A 21594-nucleotide genomic window follows, 5' to 3' on the forward strand; every position below is an offset into this window, starting at 1 on the left:
TGTCATAAATTCAAGGATTTGAGGTTTTCACGGCGGTGAGTCTGAAGATTGCTGTCTTCTGGGTTGTTGCGGGGCCCTGATAATGGAGGCAGCATAGACCTCTGAAACTTTGGTGGATATCTACCAGACTACACGGCGCAACAACTCAGATGACAGCAATCTTATAAAATTAAAATTTACCTGGTGGCTCTGCACTAAAATTTAATGGGCAAAATTAATTTTGGATCGTATCCGTCCACTACAGGAGTTACTTTACATGAAATCCGAACTAAATCACCTTAAAATCCGAAGGATATTTCAATTCTCATATATGTTTCACAGTGTATGCAGTATCAGTAACAACAAATAAAGCATTTGTTAATTCTTTATACTTCCTCCTTCCCCCTCTTGTTCAAGGATTGTACCGAACACTTCTAAAAGTTTGTTTTGTTGGCTAGTTCTTTGTCATTCTTTGGGATCAGTGATCCTGTTTAACACTCTTTAGACGTTAAAGGATCAGACCATTGCAGTACAATTACAGCGTAAACAATGTTAATTTGAATTGGGCGTAGCCTACCTGATTGTGTATCCGGGGCAATATGTACATAATATGACCTACTCAGAGCATACAGCCTGATGGTTAAATTGCATGTGGCTGTATGCACTAAGAAGAACGCTGTTAGTTCTCCTGAGTTTTCTTAAAATAATCTGTGGGATTCCAAATAATGAAACTGATTATTTATTTTGGCAGTTTTGTTTATAGGCCTATATATTCTTACTTACGTGGCGCCACAAAGTTCAGATATTGGGGGGGGGGGGGGGAGCAGTAACAAATTAAAACAGCATAAACGGAAATGTTAAGAGAAGAACACATTTGGGGAATGCTTACTACCGATCAGCTCAGAATGTTTTGTATTTTGTTAACTCGTATCTAACAATGTAAATATTAGAACATACAAAGCTATAATCTTGCTTCTTATTTTGTGTAGGTGTGAAACTTGGTCTGTAACACCAAAGGAAATAAATGAACTGAAAGTCAAAACAATGTCCGAATTCTGTTCAGAAGCAGTTGTAATTCACGCCCTTTCTTCTGATAATATTGCACTCTTAATTAAAAGTAATAAATAGGGCGAAATTAAATTGGCGCTGCTCTCTATAGTGTGATTCCTTATTAAAAAGAAAACAAGTCGAAAATATTATACAACGTATGTCCTGGGGCGTTCAGTTTTCATGATACACGTCACCGTCAAATGACGCAAGCTATCAGATGAACACACCATGGGCGCCTCGTACTGAGAATATTTTGACCAAAAAGGATGGAAGTAACAAGGACAAGAAACAGCAGTTTTTGACGAGCTTCATAATATGTACTCTCCGCCAAATTGTATTAATAAATTGGGGGGGGGGGCATGACAGGGTATGTAGCACGCGTAGAAGGTGTGGGAATAAAAACACAATTTTGATCGGAAAACCTGATGGGAAAACACCTTGGGGATGCCTAGATCCGTAGGCGCAGATAGGACGATAATATTAAAGTGTATTATTTTGCCACTGTTGGTCTTCCACAGCTGCAAGTGTCGTGCTTTGTGGACGTTCAGAGACCTCCATTCTTTTTAACACGCACTTGTTTGTTTTACGGAGTTCATTTTACACATTACATTCGTTACTTTCTATCATAACAAGATAAACCGTAGAAAAAATGTTCATAAAGTTCGAGGTTGGTGTACAAACGATTGTCTTATTGAATATGGCTGTCTTCTGGGTTCCTGCGCCGTGTAATGTAGTAATTTACCGACGATGAATCCTGATGATGAAGGCAGCAAGAATTTCTGAACAGTCGGTTAAAATTCTACCAGACTTACGTGGTGCAAACAGTTTGCCTCAGTGAGAACTTCAACTCTCACGATTGACTAATTATTTGTGTATTCATCGCATTTAACTCTGCTTTTCTGCTGCCTAGGATATTTAGGGTCGCGTGTTTGATGATTTATGATGATGAATTGAGAAATTATGAAAGGAAGCCTGTTTTAAGGCTGTTATTTTATATTCATGTAGGGGCTGAAGAAAACTAAAAACTCCAGTCACTATTGCCAACCTCTGAATTCAAATTTCTTAGTCTTTCCTTGCCGTAGAGAATGTTCACTTCATGCGTTGTCTTGATGAAGGTGACTGCTAAGTTTTGGGTCTGGGGAGTGGGGCACAGACCTACGCCTCTACCTCAGCCATGCATCGATTTCCACCTCTATTTTACTGCAGAGGACCGCAGTACTGCGGTTGAAAGTGCAAGGAACGGTGGGACACATTCTTCATGAGAGTGAATATTATATTTTCCATAGCCGTGTATTTTTTGCCATCAATGACATACATGGAATGAATGCTTCATGCCTTCGAATTTTTTGTTATGCTGTCCCGCACAACAGCCATTATAAACTCTTGCTTGAAAACGTCGATCATTATTTCGTACTAAAGCAGGTGTTCTTTCTTCTTTTCTTTCTTTCTTTTCTCATTCATCCCATTCCTTATTTCCATTTCTGAACGTGGCTGTACTCCATTACAACGTTTTGCTGAAGGCTTTTGTAATCAAACGAGCATCTGGCTCTTAGTCGGTTAATGCACAACATACATTGCTGCATCACTATATTTCCATACCAAGTGCTTAAAAGAAGACCGGCACAGGAGACTAATATACGACTTAAAACTTTCACGGCGAAACGAATTAAAATCCTCTCGGGCTATCGGCCGTGTCAAATGGTGAAAACTTGCCGACCTTTCAGAGACGATCTCTGGCCCCAGGACGTCTGATGGGACAGATGTTCCCTGAAACGTCGGCGAGTTTTGACCAATTGACACGGCTGATAGCCCGAAAGGACTTTATTAAAGAAGACAGATTTTGCGGGACTGAGTAACATAGAATATTCCAAAGTATTGAACATTCACTCCATTTACTCTGTGTATTTTAAGCCCTCCAATGTAGCGTTTATTATTTATTTAACACAACGTAAATCGTCTGTACCTCTGGCATCTTCTTCCGTCAGAATATTATCTCAGCTGACTTACAAGGTAGGTTTAAAATATTATTGTATAATATGTTTTAATCGATTATTATACTAAATGTATTAATTCCGTATATAAATCTATTGATTTTTTTTCCACATCTTTACCCATCACTCTGGAGATTCAAAAAAAATTGTTATTAGAATTTTTCGTTGGAAACGCATCCCAGGTGCTGAAACCCATATGAAACACGATGTTCTGGAATGTAAGCTGTTTAAGATGCTAATTTTCTTTCAAATGGCGAGGCTGACAAAGGAATACAGTTTAGTGAACACTTTCTTTGCCTAACAAGAGATTATAGTAAAGGATCCGATTTAGTTAAAATTTTCATATGTGACTCAAAGACCCACATGCATAACACGCCTACATATGTGACTCGTATTGACTTCTTATGTTAGTAGTATATCTGCAGGGCCTGCGAAATTTGACTTGCATAGTTCAGATGGTACATTAGTTATTGCCATAAAGCCGAGAGCCAAATGGGCCCCTAATTATATTCTGCTCGGCCGTAATAATTTTGCCTAAAATTTTGGACATAATCCATTGTTTGTTGTTTCTCATAACACGACGTTTCGAGGACTGGATCTGTGTCTGTCATCAGCTAAAATAAAGAATACAATAGGACTCGTACTCTGTGGGGTCCCTTAGAAGGAGCTAGTCTCGATCCCTGTTGATGAAATTTTATATCTTTCGAAAAAAATGATTACCACTCAAAATGTTTGGTCATAATATTTGTCTTTATTGCCAGTAATATTATTTTAAACATAAAAGTTCGCGCGGCGATTTGGCTAATATTATTGACGGTAGGACCTTAACAAAATACAAAGGGGCACCCCCCCCCCCCCAGTGTCATGATTTTCATACCAATTTTCGTGAGATAAACAGAAAAAAGGTCAGTGTCTTCTTAGGATAAACAGTAGACTAAAACTTGGCACTGGTTGGTGAAGGACTGCAATGAGCAGTACGTCATTAAACAGATGTGAATTCAGAACCGAGTAACAGAGCTATCAGCTGGAAAAGTGGTTAAGTTGAACTCTCAGTAACATGGCAGCTGCGACATAGCAGTGTTAGTGGTGGGACGTAATGAGGAACTGTGATCGTCCGAAGGTCGCCGACCGCAACCGCTCAAACAGGTTCCTGCACTTAAAGGACCTGGACTGCGGATGCAGCTGTTTCCAAACATGGCTACTATTATAACTGTGCGTAACAGTAAGGACAGCAGAAAAACTGTTTCAACACATTGATATAAATTAATTTATTCTGCCGGCATAGATAACAGAATACTTGAATTTAGAAAACATTGATTTCAACTACAGCCATCAGGCCTACTTATTTACCACTGTCAATAAATTACAACGGATCGTATGAACACTCACAAACGAAACGCTGGCCTGAGGGCTGTGCTACATTAAAATAAATCAAATTTGTGGTCTAACTAATTGTGAAGCGATTTATTGTTTTCAGATATATAATTAGATGTAACTGAAACACATCGGGTTTATGGAATTGAGATTTCGGGGTCGTAGGGCATGTTAATGTTTTATTCCCATTTATAACACCCATAGAATGTCAAACAGGACTTTCTCCGAAAGAAATTCAGTAACACTAATCAGAAATAGAAGATCGTGCCCTAATTGTTCATTCCTATGGTATTTTGCCGAAATAAAATATATTCGTCTGTCACAGCGAATAAGGGACAGCTATTAAACAACTGTGTAATTTTTTTTGGCGAGTAAAAATGTTTGCCCGCTCTGTGAGCGTAGTTAGAAAGCGCAGTGCAAGTGAAAGGTTGATTAATAATGAAGCTATTTAGTTCGAAATTGGATCTTCTTAGTCTCTCTCTTACCTGATATTATTTCGATCCAATTCGTCACGCTTTCTCAGTGTCTTATGGTACAGCATGGAGCCATGAGGAAATGAATTCCATCGTCCATTGAAAACACCACCAGGATTCTGTAACGCGATTTGAATTTCAGTCAGCTTTTTTAACCCCGTTTAGATATCTTCTGCTAAATAAAAGTTGAAGCTGTGAGGGGAATGGAAGTGTAACTCCATGCATTATTCGCATGGACAGAAAGTGGAAATGTATTTACGCTTCGGTCGTTTAGGTCCCCCGGTACCCGTTGGACACCTGATATTATATTTCTGCATACATTTCTTCGTGTTCGTACAAGATACTTTTTATTTACGTTACTTTTAGGTTAGATTAATTCCTATGAGACGTTTTTAGATAGTTTCACGTCGTTTTCGGAGACATCAGTTAATGTTGTGATGCAAGAAGCGCATCAATGACATAATTATGCCTGTTCTCCAGAACAGGAAATTGTGAGAGGATAGAGAAAAATACAGGAGGAGGAGCGTCATAGTCCGTACTCTTCATACAATGTCGCTAGAGTGATCGATCAGATCGGCGGATCATGTAGAATGCATGGGAAACTGAGAAGTCCGTATATAATTTAATCGGAATACCGGGGTTGGTGTTTCTCAGTCTCTGGGGGCTCGCACATTTGCGATATATTTTCCCCGCACACTAGAATTATAATAGAGAACTCAAATTTATGATTAAATATTTACCTATTTTAAGTAATGTAATTTATTGTATAAAAATATAAAATTTTCGTAAAACAGAAAGATACTATTTAACTACATAATTGCAGAAATATACTGAATTACAGAAAAAATGTGGTTTTTTATTAACTTATTTTGTTTAATTCCAAAATTTAATTTTATGTCTGCGTCCAGACCGGTTCTGGGGCCCACCCAGCCTCCTATCCAATTTGTACCGGGGTTCTTATCCGGGGGTAAACCGCGGCCGGGGCGTGACTCTGACCACTCACCCCCATCTAGTGCCGAGGTCAAGAATGAGTAGGAGCTATACCGCCTCTCCCATCAAGCGCCTACATGGCGTGTAGTGCGACAGCTTTACATTCTTTTACTTTCACTTTATTTAATTTTATTTGCTCATTCATTCAAAGCTTCGCTGCGCACCTAACAACAGCTCGCGGCACACTGATTGAGAACCATTGATCAAACTAGCATGTGTTTAAATGCCGTTTACTAAATTCTTTAGAGAACAATCTCTACTCTTTGTACCACCTACTTTAGTATTTACAGTATTGGTAACGCTGTCTTTTTCCCCACAGTGTATTTAAGAGCATTGTGTGGTTCTCAGACCGAATAGCCATAATTTCATTAACATTAACCAGTTGGTTTTTGTAATGGCGACACATTGTATTTTCATTGAGGAAGAACTGTATTTTTAATTGCAGTATTATGTAGATGAGCTTCGTGCTTCAAAGGGTTAATTTAATCATGTGGCATTTCTCATTTCGTGATGGAACGGCCTCTAAATGATTGTGGGTGTGTAGTAACTTTTAAAATGCCAAGGAAATTATATATACGACCAATTAGGATAATCCAAAAGATGTCAGATTTTAAGTCGAATTGTAGATTAAAATTCTTACTTGCATCATTGTTATCAGAGATTTATATGAAGATTGCTGTCGTCTGGGTTTTTGCGCCGTGTAGTCTGGTAGACGTTTCAGAGGTCCTTCCTGCTTCCATCATCAGGGCACGGCGCATCAACCCAAAAGACAGCAGTCTTCAGAGTCACCGTCGTGAAAACCTCAAATCCTACATCGTACATACATACATATCTTCTTGTATTGAATGTTGTAAGTATTAAGAAAATGTTTCTACCTCAGACACTCGATTTATCTTTCATACTCAGCTAAAAGAACCCCTGAACCCCTGAACTACTGACTTGTTTCTAAACTACTGTCTTTTCACAATTCTGTGAGGGTCGCCCTGAGAAACATGACAGCACAGTTAAGGGCAGGGCCACGCAATTGACGAGTTCCTTAATAATAGTTATTGTATGACCCACATTCTTGTTTCAGGTACGGAATAGACGGACAGACATGGAAACCAAAGCAGTATTTTGTATGGCAGACTAGAAGACAAGAATGCGTCTGGTTTGCGTGTTAAAGCCAGAGCTATTATGACACGTTGTGTTCTGACGCCTCGAGGGATGTTCTTGTAAGTCATTCAGAGAGTGAAGTTATTGTACGTACATCAGCCTGGCACCACAAATCTTTCTGTTTGAACACACCTGCACTTTACAGATTCCTTATTATATGCATGTTTAGCAGTTAGACTAATAAATACAGGAAAATTATAAAGTACTGTTTGAAATTAAAAGATTACAACCCTGGATTTATTGAAGGATATAATGTGAGACGTGTACAAAATGAGAGACCACAATCAAGTTATTGTTACTAGTGTCTAGGTCAGTGGTGCCCAAACTTGTTTTCTGGCGCCACCACTGAAATGGGAAAAAAACTTTAGCACACCGTGTACTATTTTACATTAAAAAAATAAACTCTACAGTTCTTACTGAATGGGGAGGATGGGCCTCCATATTTGAGACAAAGTGGATCGCTGATCTAGTAACCCCTAAACCACTTTAAAGCCGAAATCGTTTACGGTGCTTTGATTTAACTGCTATCGTATCTTAAAAAGTTTTTTCACACAAGTATATTATGCCAAAAAGTAGTAATACACAGATGGCTAATTGTGAAAAATCCGCATATTCGTTCCTGACATTGATCAAAAAATCAGAAAGAGGTCGAACTTCAAACTAGATGTTGGGGAAGGTATCGCAGGAAAGTTTCATCAGGGATTCCTGGATTTTGGATTAATTCGTGCTGAGAAAGAGTTTGGTTTGAAAAATGACTCTTGAAATTGCTCTTAAGGTTAGTAAAGTGGGTCAGAACTTGGAGATTTAATTCCTTTGAATTCAGTGTAAATTCCCTTGGAGATATTCATGCTGGCAAACATTTTATTATTACTTTCACAAAGGATTTTGCAAAGTGTCACCTTTGTTACGAATTCTCCCACAATACTGCAAATAAGTGACAGTTCAAAGGCCGAACTTTCACAAAGTTCACGACTTTTACGGCCTTCTTTAGCACAGTGTAATTGTGGCTGAAGGTCACGTGGTTCTGAAGCGTCACTGTGGATGATGTAATGCAGAGGGTTTACGTGAGGAGCAACTTGCCCTGCTTTAGCTTGAGAGCCTTTCCCGACTCTGTCACAGATGGCATCCCATCCTTAACAGATGCCGACACGATTTAACAAAGAAATATCTTTCGAAGTAATGTGGTCATTCACAGTCATGAACATATCTCTGTGAGCCTCCACAGAACATGAAGTCGTCATGAATGTTTTGTTCTAAGTAGTATCAGACAAACATATGTAGCTGGGGTAAACCCAAAGCATGTGTTGATTCGTCTATTTGAAGTGAAAATTTTGGACTATATTTAACCCGGGTTACCGGTTACTTCTTAATGTCGTCAGACACTGATTCAATTCCTCGCTTCACCGTATTGTTATAAAGAGGGAATGCATTCAAGTTTTTGGCCGTCGGTATAGGCTTTTAGTTTTTAAAATGCTAGATCTCAAATGAGGCTACAGGGACTTTTGTGGAAGTAGTGATTGCTCTTTTAATTTAAGTTTAGCCGTTTCCGCATTTCTAAAAACTTTCGTTCCAAGAATTTTAATGGATTATGTGTAGGAGGTGGATATAACTAACTAACTAACTAACTAACTAGATGGCTTACCGAACCCGAAGGTTCATCACCGAATTAACCAAAGCCCTCCACCGGACCCTGTCCTGGACTAACAAAATCCAGTCTCCTTCAACTCCTATCTCCCATAGATCCCGCTTGATATTATCCTCCCATCTACGTCTAGGTCTCCCCAGCGGTCTCTTTCCCTCAGGCTTCCCGACCAATACCCGGTGCACACCTCTTGTCCCATCCATGCGCGCTACATGCCCCGCCCATCTCATTCTTCTCGACTCAATCACCTTGACAATATTGGGGGAGGAGTATAAATTTTTGAGTTCGTCATTGTGTAGTTTTCTCCATACCCCACCGTCTTCTCTCCGAAGCCCAAATTAAGAGATGTATATAATGTTTTAAGTGCCTTATCAGGTGTACTGCAATTAAACTATCGTTTGCAGGAACTTCTCCGCATAGGAAATACTCCTCACGTTCTTCTCCGTTCGCGAGTTAACAAGTAAAATTGAACGTTAGGAAATCCGATATTTTGTTACCATTCTTTTATTTATGGTTTCTTCAGTAGCGTTGCTTGCGCTGATGCCACTCTTAAGCTGTTTTACGGACCAGGAATCCATATTTTTACTCACACTGAATTTAAACTGCACACTGTTCTCACTTTTCGTTTGTCTGGCGAATATGACACGCTGAGACCACGACTTGTAATAGTCTGAACTATATAATACGTGTATTTTGAATTTATTTGCTCGTACCGAAGAAAAGCCGCGAGCAATCACCATGACATCACCATCTTCAGGTCAGTTACATTACAGAATACCACCTATAATAAAAAAAGTGCTCAGACTGCCTAATCTTTAGGCATCCAATGTTACACAATCGTTACTAACTGTGCTTTTTAATAGTGGATAAACGGTCGATATCTTTTTGTTTTGAAGCAAAAGGCTTTTCCGTTATTTTTATATGCATAACTTTCTGTTCTGCATTCGTCGCTTTGGTGCGCGCCACCTAGTTTGGGAACCACTGTTCTGTATGGGTTTCTTTCGTAACACTGCAGATGTCCCAACGGTAGTCAGTTTCTGCCAAATCCTACCAAGCGTGATCTAACCCACTAGGCATATTATTCGTGTCATGAGATATTCAAAGGAATTAAGTCAGGTAACCTTGGTGGCCGCCTAGTATAAAGCACGCAGACGCTGTGATTACAGGAACATGGAAATGTACTGCTTACATCAGCATACGTTTCGTGTTCGCAGTTTTAATTAAAGCTATGCGAACAGCTTTTAAAATTATTAAGCAAGTTTGTAGGTGGATGCCGTAAAATAAATGAAACCAAAGTTCACTGTGTGCACAATATCAATCCATGAAGGCGTCAAGGTAAATCTCGGTTTATTCTTAACCTCGGCTCCTGACAGGCTCTAGCGATCAGCCTCGCCATTTGGTGGTATTGCAGTTGGGAGTTTTCCCACAGTATATATAGGACTGGAGGCTGGACGGGCCCCATAATCGTTTAGAACGTAGCCCAAGGTTACCTTGAAATCAGAAGTTAATGAGTCGTAAGATCAAAATGTTGTGCTGGACTGCACTTCTAATGTAAATCAGTTCGCAAATTTTTTACTAGTTTCAGCAAGGACTGGGATGGTACAAAAAATCTAATGATCCAACAAACTTCCCCCCTCCCCCAAATAGTCTCTGAATTAGTAATTAATTACCCCCCGTTTATGGAGCCTAACGTTTCATTACCGTGTTCACCGTGTCCCTTTAAAATTCGTTTTAATATTGTTCTCGTATATATGACTAAATCTTCCAAGTAATATCTTCAGGTTTTCTTACTAAAACTTCACAAGCATTTCTAATCCAATGCGTTCTTTATGCCCTGTTCATCTAATCATTAATTTGATTATCCTACAGTATTAAGTGCAGAATAAATATAAAGCTTTTCATTATACATTTTTCTTCATATTCATATTAAACATTTATCTCCAGCTTTGTGATTAGTTAGTTCAAAAACGTTCATCACAACACATTAATATAAGCGAAATACAATTATGGTATCGAAGAAAACAGATTGTGGAGCGTTTAGCTATTTGAAGCCGAAGCCCGTCTAAATAGTATTTGAGAAATCAGTCCATACTGCAAACAAAACACATCACTTCACCATTACCAAGATCAATTTATTGCATCGAATCACAGGAGACCCATAAATACAAAATACACAATTATTGATCGTTAAAGTAATTAAGTACATATACGAGTAATTACCACTGCATTTTAAAAGGTTGATTTTGGTTAATTTATTCATATTCAGGATGAGAGTTGTAATAACAGAATGTTGATGTTTTGAGTTGTTAATAGGACTGCAAATGTGGATCCACATCGCGAATTAATTAGACAGTACGTATATGACCTTTTTGAATTTGTCTGAAATGTAAGGGCGCGATATTACCGAAACATTTAGATTGATTTTAATAAACACTTTGGAACTTAAAAGTAATCGTATGGATGTGTGATGTGGAACACTGTGCCATTTTGGTTCTTTTCCAGAGTGTAAAGGTAATTGAGTATGCTGTATCAATATGTGAACGAGTCGTCTTGAAACATACTTATATGGTCTGTTACTGTCAAAGAGTTCGTATTCTGTGCATACGAGGTGCGATCGGAAAGTTTCAAGACAGCGCGTATAAAAACCCGTAAACTTATCTCAGGTATTAAATTCATCCATCACCTTCGAAGTAGTTCCCCTGAGAGTGAACACAACGATCCCAGCGCCGCTGCCAAGCCTGGAAGCATCCCTGGAAATCTTTCTTTGTCAGCCTGTCAAGCACCATCTGCGATTCTGCCTGAATCTCTTCTATCGTCTCAAATCTCCTTCCCTTTAGCTGAATTTTCATCTTTGGGAAGAGGAAGAAGTCACACGGAGCTAAGGAGGGTGCGGGATGACGGCCATGGTGTTTGAGACCAAAAACTGCCGAACTTTGAGGGCGGTGTGCGCTGGCGCGTTGTCATGATGCAGCAGCCAGTTGTGGTTGCGCCACTTTGACGGCCGCTTCCGTCGTTTAGAATCAGCTGACAGGTCCCATAGCCTATCCCAACAATGTCGCACAAGTCGTTGATGGTACGACGTCGATCTTCGTGAATGGCCTGCCGAATCTTCGTAACATTTTCGGGCGTTGTGCTCGAAGATGGTCGTCCAGAACGCTCGTCATCATCGACAGAGGTTCGGCCATTTTTAAAACGTGAATGTCACACAAAAGTTTGTGCACGACCCACTGCGGACTCCCCAAATGCTTGCTTTAGCATTTCATAGGTTTCCTTAGCCGTTTTGGCGAGTCTTTGGCAAGAGATTCAGGCAGAATCGCAGATGGTGCTTGACAGGCTGACAAAGAAAGATTTCCAGGGATGCTTCCAGGCTTGGCAGCGGCGCTGGGATCGTTGTGTTCACTCCCAGGGGAACTACTTCGAGGGTGATGGATGAATTTAATACCTGAGATAAGTGTACGGGTTTTTATACGCGCAGTCTGGAAACCTTCCGATCGCACCTCGTACATTGAGCACACAAATGATGTTCAATGTTCGTCTTTTTGTTTTGTCATCCAAGCTACAAGTTAAGCGTATAAAGAGTTTGCGTCGATGTGGAACATACAGGCTATAAGTTTCTGATGAATTTCATTCTTGTTTCTAACGACCTATTTAATTTAACTCATGTTTTACGTGAAGTCCAAGTCGAACTTTTATCATGTATCTAGATACGGTTAATCGTGCAATAAATTTTATTTAATCTAGTTCTGTAATGGGTCTTTGGGGACCACAAGAAATTCGCCTGAAAAGTACACGTTTTTAGGAACATGATATAAATGTAGATTTCACGACTTATGCAACTTTTATGTGAGATCGTTTTCATGGTATATAATCAACAATATACTGAGGAGAATAATAAGCCTATTATATATTCATTTCTTTAGTATGTATTTCTTAGAACCTTAATCAAGGCTTTGTCGTAAAGTGTTTTTAAAATCTCCAGTGCCAGAGTATAGAGCCCAAAAAGTTAAAAAAAAAACAGATCGATAATGTGGCAACAATTAGCAATAGTTCTTAAATTGGTGTCTAATTATATGATGACATTTATGTAATTCATTTTAAATCTGCGAAACTTATTTGTGAGGACATGGACTCTGTTATAAGCTACCCCTTTACACCGATACCGGGGAAGTTTTTCATATACTATCTTTAACATGCTTAAACTGAGTACCAGTTGACGTGGTCGGAGTGGATGTATATCTCCACTCTTTTTTGACCTCGGCGTTAGATGGAGGTGAGTCGTCATGTTCACATTCGGGAAATAACCTTCGCTAACCACTGGATAAAATCTGTGGGCGCGGTAGCTAAGACGGAGCTTCACCCTGCAGAGAATCGAACCCCTTTCTCTCAGTCCGTAGCTTAATAATTATACTGGACGTGTGTATTGATTCATCTGGCTGGATATAACGTTCAATGACAGGCTTTTGTGAACACGCTGATGAAAATTCTGGTTCCATAAAATACCCTGAATGTCTTGACTAGCTCAATAACTATCAGCTTCTCATTGACCACTTTATGGTGTTGGTTGTGTATATATTTGGTAGGTAACGGAACCTGTGAAATCCTTACACTGTTTTAAGTGTAATGCAATTCTTAAATCCGTCTGTAATGCCAATTGCAAGAATGAATGTGGTACAAAATCTTTCTTTTCCGTCTTGTACCATTTTTGCATTAAACTCGCAGGTAAATAATAGGACCGCGTGACTAATTTTACGATTAGGGCGAAAAATAACGTAAAATTTTGTTTTAGTTGCTACAGGTAACAATTTATGTCAACGCTAAGGAAAAAAAAAACAGACAAAACGTCTTGTGATATATCTCAAGGGACTGTGCAGTTAATCTTCGCAGTGGTCCTAAATAGAATGCATGAAAATTACACGGCAGTTTACTACAGGAACAAACATCAGTTTAGTAGCAGCTAATGTGTTCATCATTCAGAACCCTCATGTTGCAGTGCTAACTTGTTATACAGCAAACGAGAACTAATTTTCTAAGAGGGCTGTTTAGTAAGTAAACAACATCGATCATATTATGTAGCCTACTCGTAGTTCAGAAATGCAGCCTGTCAAATCGCACTGTTAAGGTAACTAATCACATTAAATTACAACAGAGTTATTGTAAAATATATAAAAGATGAAGAGCATTTATGCAGACTGTCGTCAAGGTATTTCACAAGAATTGCATGTCTTAACGCCTCGGAACGGTGAGAAAGTTGAAGAGGCTTCAGAAACAGCCTCTCGACATGAAAATAGTTTTTACGAAATTGTAGCTTAAGGCTCTGATATTAGCAGAGAGCTGAGTAAACCTCTTCTGTTGGCACAATGTCGTTAAATAACTAAAAAGCAACTAGGATGATGTGAAACATTGGTACAGTGTAGCAAATTTCTTAGTATTTGGTATTGTCATCAGTTCTGAAACCTTGAGAAGATTGCAGTTTGCTTATGCATGTAGTTTCACTTCCGTTTGTTGGATTTGTTTTACCAGCGGCGACGTGTTGTTTGATTCAGTCACCTCGCAGTACAATAACGTCTTATTTTAGAATCAAATGGTGAGAACCGTTCCTCAGCTCGTCCCAAAATATTAAGAAGAATATTTGGAAAACAACTGGCGATGCTTACGTTTTTGTAAGTACGTTCATAGAATTGTGAACTAATAATTATATACGATAGTCTATCTTAGTGCGTTATTTAGGCTAAGCCAGCTTTCAGTACCTGAAAGTTCTTTGGTGTAACTCTAGACCAGGGGTCGGCAAACTACGGCCCGCGGGCCAAATCCGGCCCACCGCCTCTTTTTGTACGGCCCGCGAGCTAAGAACAGATTTTACATATTTAATTCTTTGAAATTTCACGGATATATTTTATGAACTCAAACTACAGTTCCAGCAGCGTTTTTCGGATCTTGATGCAAGTGCAGAAGACATTTCCATATTTCATAATCTATTTGACTGTACAATTAAGAAGCTTCCACCTAACCTTCAATTGGAAGTGATTAATCTGCAGTGTGATGACATGCTAAAAAGGAAATTTCAAGAGAAGAATCTAACAGAATTCTATAAATGTCTTCCAAGCGATGAATACGGTCAATTAAGATCATATGCTCGGGGATTTATATCTGTATTTGGCAGCGCCTACCTGTGTGAAAAGACATTTTCAAAGATGAAATGTGTAAAATCTCAATACAGGTCAGCATTAACGGATGAACATTTACAATCAATTTTGATGATAGGGAGTAATGAATTTAAACCTCAGTTTGGTGAAATGTTATCTCATAACAGGCAATTCCATTCTTCTCATTAGTAGAACTGTATTTCAAACAATTGTAGTCTACTTATTATTATTACATTACATTTTGTTCAATAAATTTGTTAAAACTTGGTTTTTTCTTCTTACATAAGTAGGCTTACCTACATAAATACCCCCGAGTTTGCCTCTTGGCCCGCAGAGCCTAAAATATTTACTATTTGGCCCTTTAGAAAAAATGTTTGCCGACCCCGGCTCTAGACATATTTAGCTTGTTACATTCAAAGTTCTCAGCTGTCGTAAAAAGAAAAGCTTCCAAACGGAATAATACATATAATTGTAAGTACAGTTGCACATATTGCTTTGAATTTCGGAAACAGAAAATAATGTACATAAAATATTTCCTTGTTTTTAAAGATTATCATTGCTGAAGGAATTATGTAAGTATTTTGCAGGTTTATGAAGTTAGTTTTGTTGATATTACTAATACTAAGAAATTATAAGCATATCGTATGTTCTTGTCCGAATCTGAGTGGCACGTAACACGTTCAAAGAAATTCATTTGAATGAAAGGTTACAAGGCGCGTATGCCTATTCACAAAGACTGATATGGTAATATCGTAGGTCTTAATTTGAATTAACTAAGCGTGACTGAATTTCTTTGTGTGTTAATTTACTGAATGATAATACGTATTGATAACTTCTACTAAGTTCGTCCGTTGTCATTTCTCTAAATTAAAGGAGGGTAGATCTGTGGTAACTTTTGCCTCTCACTGATGTTCAAATCACCTTCGGTCTTTCCCAATGCTTCGCTCAATATTTCTAGATTAGAATAGCGGAGTTTCAGACTTCAGAACTTTTAATACCGTAAGATATCACAACACAAGAAATTTCTGCATACAAATAATAGTTCCTTCCTCAAGTGTATTATTCTCCCGGCATTAAATAACCCATGCTCTCGATACAGCATAAATAAATACACAAGAACGAAAGCACCATCATTCTCCATTAATCAGTTCAGTCACATGGCCAAGTCATGAATATTTTGCTAACCACGTGTAACGATCTCGTGTTTGGTCGTCGACTTCTATGTTGTGCGGGTTGCGTTTTCCGAGTTGCAGGCAGCGCGTGTCCTTTGTCGGTCCAGACTGCCAGGCGTTGACGGACGCAGTGGCTCCACACGTACAGGTATACATGTACGTGTGTAGCCGGCTTTACCCGCGGTATTTCACAGACACATCGGCGGATTTTACTGCACTAATAACCGAAATAGATCCACTTTTCCCCACATTTTGTTAATTTCCTTTTCTCCTTCGTTTCTCTGTTTGTTTTGTTTCTGTTTTCGTCTGTTCATTTGTCTTTCGTTTGCCTTACTTTGTTTCATTTTTGTATTTTTTCTATCCATTCTTTACTTTCTTGGTATGAAATTCCATGAAGGCCAAAATATGTGAGCAACTAACTCGGACCTTCATTAGTGTCTTCTTCGCTACATCCTTAATTCACAATGTCGTCATGTTCGCATCGTTGGTGACGGGATTTAAAATGCCTCAAGTATCGTTATATTTTATATTCGTAAGAAGTTTGAATAAAATTGCCAGTTAGTTCAAACGTTCTGGAGAGGCACTATGATGCTATAAGCGTATATTTCCCCATCAACAAGACCGCGGTACATACAAACTTTGCATGCGTTCTTCGCATCTTGACATTTGCTTTGTTAGTCTGTAAGACGAGATACATCGAATTAAGTGAGTTAACAATTTAATACAATAATTTTATTCACCGTCTTTACACAAGCTTATAGATTGTTAAAATCACATAAAATTATAACATTTCAACATTTGATATTGTTACATTTTAAAATGACGACATGTTTCGATGTTCATTCCATCATCGTCAGGTCTATCAATCAAAATTAAAAACTGTTGCATCTGCTGCTCTGCGTATACTGATTTTGTTCTACCCGTTAGATTTTATTTGTTTAACCTCCAGGCTTCTTCCATTTAATTTTGAAGGCTGCGCCTGGATGCCTTAAATCTGCAAAATCAATTTTAATTTTCATATCGTGATCCTGGCTACTGACATAGGAAATGGAATAATTTTAAAGAATTACAAATATATCGTAATACAAGCAAAAGAAAAGTAATCACAAAATATTTAAAGTATTATAACATACCGGGTTGTGTGTGAGGTGCGTGTCCGATATTACGGAACGGTAGACTGCAACTAAGCTATGAGTATCGTGTGTGGCTATATATATTGGGTGAAAGTTGTTTAGGGGGTTGGGTCGATGGACTGTAGAATGTTAAATATCGGATTGTTCGTGTAGATGTTACTGTCGTTTAAAGCAAGGTTTTGTTTATGTGTTCTTTGTATATGATATTTTTCTATGGTGTCTCTATGTCGCTTGTTTTGTATTATTTTTATAATGTCCATTGTTTTTTCTATTTTGTTGTATGTATGTCCTGTGTTTAATATATGCTTTGCATATGCTGAATGATCTTTATTATGTTTGATTGCTGTAATATGCTCTTTATATCTTTGACTAAAGGTGCGTCCGGTTTGGCCTATATAGGTTAACGGGCAATCACTGCATTTTAACCTATATATGCCTGGTTTTTCGTATTGATTTGTTGTGTCTATTTGTGGCTTTTGTTTCAAGATGTTTTTTATTGTGTTTTTTGTTCTAAATGCTATTTTTATGTTATTTGTTTTAAATGTTTTTGTTATATATTTGGTTTCTTTTCCTATATATGTGAATGTGGCCCATTTGTTTTGTTTATTTTCGTTTTCGTCTTCATTTATGTTGTTTACATTGTTTATTTTATTTTTGGGTTTTAATTCATAATTATTATATCCGTTTTCTATTAGAATTTGTTTTATTATGTTGCATTCAATTTGTTTGTTTATTGTGGTTATGGGATATGTATTTTTTCGGTTTATTAAGTAATTAATAGCCATCTGTTTATGTTCATTTGGATGGCATGAAGAGGCATGAATTATGGTGCTTGTATTTGTGGGTTTTCTGTATATTTTGAATTCGAAGTTATTTTCGTTTCGTATTATAGTTAGATCTAAATAATTTAATTTGTTATTTTGTTCTGTTTCTAAAGTGAATTGTATATTTTGATTTATGTTGTTAAATTCATTTAAAACATTTTTTATATTTGTATTTTTTGCATCATAAATCATGAGTATATCATCAACATATCTACTATAGTATTTGATTTGATATTTGTTTAATATATTTACTGTAAAGACGGTGAATAAAATTATTGTATTGAAGAACACAAGCATGACGCAATTAAGATATAAGTTAACAATTTAAGTCTTGTGGCATAGGCCTACTGATTGTTGTAATAACCTTATTAAATTTATAATTAATTACAGTGTATTTAGTATTACTATGCACTTAGGATTAAGTATGAATGTAGAATCCAACATAATAAGATTCCAGATGACAGGTTTCTCTGCTAACATATTTAATATATTTATTTTTTTAGACCAGTTCTATCCAACATAATATTAGTTCGACGATCATTATATATTTTTGTTTGTTCGTGTTTTAGAATTAGCAGAACTCGGGAACTGCATCGAACTGTATTGTATTACCAACTTCTTCGAGTTATAACTAGTCCTCTGAAAACCAGTATAATAAATATGAATAATTCTACATATGATATTGAATGTATCATACTTTACATTTGTACCTTTGAATCTTTCAAGTCTTTGACTAAATACACACAACATCGTGTTCATCATCGTTTCATTCCGAAGTTCAATAAGGGAACATATACAGGGTATACACAAAAGAATGGTGCGGTTTTAAAAGTTATTAAAAAAATTATTTCTCACCTTACACGGCCACAACAAACACCGTCAGCGGCGGCAACTGTCCAAGTTTCTCGTGCGTTAATTACAATCCTTCAATGTGTGCACCCTGGGTCACACGAGACACATCCCAGACCCGGTGTAGCATGTCCGCTGTAATGGCCTGCGGTGCATGCGTTATCCGATCACGAAGTTCATGGATGCACGTGGGAAATGGTGGTACATAAACGCTGTCTTTAACGAACCCCCAAAGAAATAAATCGCACGGTGTAAGATCTGGCGAACGGGGTGGCCAAGGGAGAAGGTTGTTGTCTCCATTTGCAGCAGCACGTCCGATCCAGCGCTGTGGAAAAACACGATTGAGAAGCACTCGTACATTCCTGTCAAAATGGGGGGGGGGGGGGGGGAGCTCCGTCCAGTTGTAGAATGTAATCGTCATAATTGGTATTCAGTTGGGGTAACAACCAGCTTTCCAACATATCCAAAAATGAGTCGCCAGTCACAGTTGCACCATTCTTTTGTGTATACACTGTACTCAGGATGTTTTGCATCGCCAGCAAATAATGAAGTTCAGCGCATGCGCAGACAGTGTTTCTTTTATGATACTCTTCGTCTTTACTGTTATTTATGTCATTTATCTCGTTAGCTGAGTACATTTTACCGCTACAATCATACTCTTTAGGAAGAATAATTTAGCTTGTGATCTATCTGAAGTATCATTTCCGGTGTGTAATGAATCGCGTAACTGCAGGTTCCCTGATTGTTGTTTGTAATTACCGTTATTCCAGCCATTAAAACGTTTAGCTGCCTGTATACCTTCGCTGGCTACATCTTCATAGATAAGGACTGGTATTGGACAAAGTGACTTTATGTACTATTGAACAACGGATGTTCTTAGTGAAAAGTATTTCTGAACTGAGGTTCTTATAATCGAACAGCGGACATTTCGAAACAATTTTAGGAGTGCAAAAGTTTGCAGCAATTTCTTACAAACCAAGCGAAATTTGGAGGAATGGTAGCTTAGCGGAAGACCTGAAGTGTTGTCAGTAAAACGAATTTAGTCGTGGTGTACGAAAATACTACATATAGTGAAAAACCACTAAAGCCACGACCACAGCATTGAATCTTCGGCTGATTGCCACATCTACACCGCCTTCGGGACATTCTACAAACCAAGGGAGCATTAACCCTTTAAAGCCAAGTGGTAACTATATGTGCCACCTGCTTTAACAATCAGTAACGCTGTAGTTTGTACTTATGGTTTCGTGTGATTATTAATATAAACAGGGATTATTTCCTTAAACAGCATTGACCAGTTGGTCTCAGTAATGGAAAAATGGTATTTTCTTTAAGGTACGGACTGAATTTTTAAGTAATATTTAGATGAGCTACTTTAGATGTTCCCATCATTCTTAACGAGCAGTTTTCTAGTATAAGTGCGTTGTTATTCTGTTAATTATTATTTAATTGTGGATTCGTTGTTGGATGTCTTGATCTCCTGGGTTCTCAAATGTTTGAAAACGTATTAACATCATGCACAATCCTTTCACTTTGTTTACGGATATCTGGGATTTTTGTTTTCGCTTGAATTGATGCCGACGGCCAAGGAATTTCTTAATCAGAATTGTGACTGGAATTTATATATATATATATATATATATATATATATATATATATACTATATTTAAAGAACTAAACACATTAATGTATGAAGTACACGAACGTTAATAAATCACAATAGTTAATGCACAGCTGAAAAACGACTAGTCAACGTGGGACGAGTAACGTTGCCATTTTTTGAAGAGCGGGGCCTCGGTCTCACTGCTCTGATCCCATAAATGGCAACGTTGCATTTACCTCATGTTTCAAATTATGTGACCGTTGATGCGGGAAATACAGATACTACGTTTTCAAAGTATTTACCGTTTCCTTCAAGCGTTTTCGGGAAATCGTAACATATGCAAGCCTTCAGCTTGGTTTTCTGAGTTATATCCAGACATTAACGATTATTTAATACCCAAATGAAAACGAAAGGAATAGTTTACAGCAGTTCGTCAGAGTAAACAGAGTTTTCAAATGCGTCTTATATGATTTTGCACATAGCATTGGACTCTTATTCATTAATTGCAGGCACAAAATTTGTCACTGATAATCACACTAAAATTAAACACTACGTAGTCTTAGATTATATATTTTTGTATGAACTTCTCATCATAAAAAAACTAATATGTAACGATATATTGCACATGGTTTCGGGCAAATCATTGGCACGAACTGAACAACGGAAAAATGACCCGAGATTTGGAACTTGGAATGTGAGAAGTCTCTGTATGGCGGGCTCGTTTAATTCGGTACTAAGAGAATTTACATAGTAAAACTTTGGTTTCATTCAGAATGCAGGGGGGGTATTGGTGGCATTGAAACAGTAGACAAATTTTAATGGCAAAAGGAATGCTTTAATTTCTTAGTCGAAGGAGAAAAATATATTTCGATTGAAGAATAAGGTTAAAGACGAAGCAATAGGAGGCTGGGGGAATTTGCATAGTGAAGAGCTTAACAATTTCTTATCTCCATAAAATATGAGGATTATTAAATTAAGGCAGCTGAAATGACTGGAACATGGGGAAAATGAAAAATGCGTACAAAATTGTAGTCGGAAAACGTCAATAGAATAGGCCTCTTGGGGTACGTAGAGGTCAATATTATTAAAATGGATGATGAAAGAGATGTCAGGATATAGACTTGAGATTCAATGTTGGGATCCGTGTTCTGCACTTGTGAACAGATGGTGGACTTTGGGATTACATAAAAAGCGGAAAATTTATTGACAAGCTGTG

The 21594-nt window shown here is 37.8% G+C and overlaps 1 protein-coding gene and 1 long non-coding RNA gene across 5 annotated transcripts in view; one reads left to right on the top strand and one right to left on the bottom strand.

Moving 5' to 3' along the window:
- The window catches only part of LOC110838343 (carbohydrate sulfotransferase 5), an 89441-nt gene that overhangs the window by 24803 nt on the left and 43044 nt on the right, over positions 1-21594 (top strand). For 3 of the 4 annotated variants that reach the window (XM_022081480.2, XM_022081461.2, XM_022081456.2), the window contains one exon: positions 6933-7071. The exons of the other annotated variant lie outside the window; for it this stretch is intronic. The gene's annotated coding sequence lies outside the window, so the exon portion shown is untranslated. The remainder of the gene's footprint in view (positions 1-6932; positions 7072-21594) is intronic. 4 annotated transcript variants of the gene reach the window in all.
- LOC147871195 (uncharacterized) lies at positions 16687-18148 on the bottom strand. The gene is made up of 2 exons (XR_015532621.1): positions 17103-18148; positions 16687-16963 (listed from the first exon to the last, which is right to left on the bottom strand). It is a non-coding gene; the product is annotated as an uncharacterized LOC147871195 (long non-coding RNA).

This window comes from Zootermopsis nevadensis, unplaced genomic scaffold (assembly GCF_977971745.1).
Source record: "Zootermopsis nevadensis isolate Lab colony 2312 unplaced genomic scaffold, Znev_1.0 Znev_ptg000061l, whole genome shotgun sequence".
Taxonomy (NCBI): domain Eukaryota; kingdom Metazoa; phylum Arthropoda; class Insecta; order Blattodea; family Termopsidae; genus Zootermopsis; species Zootermopsis nevadensis.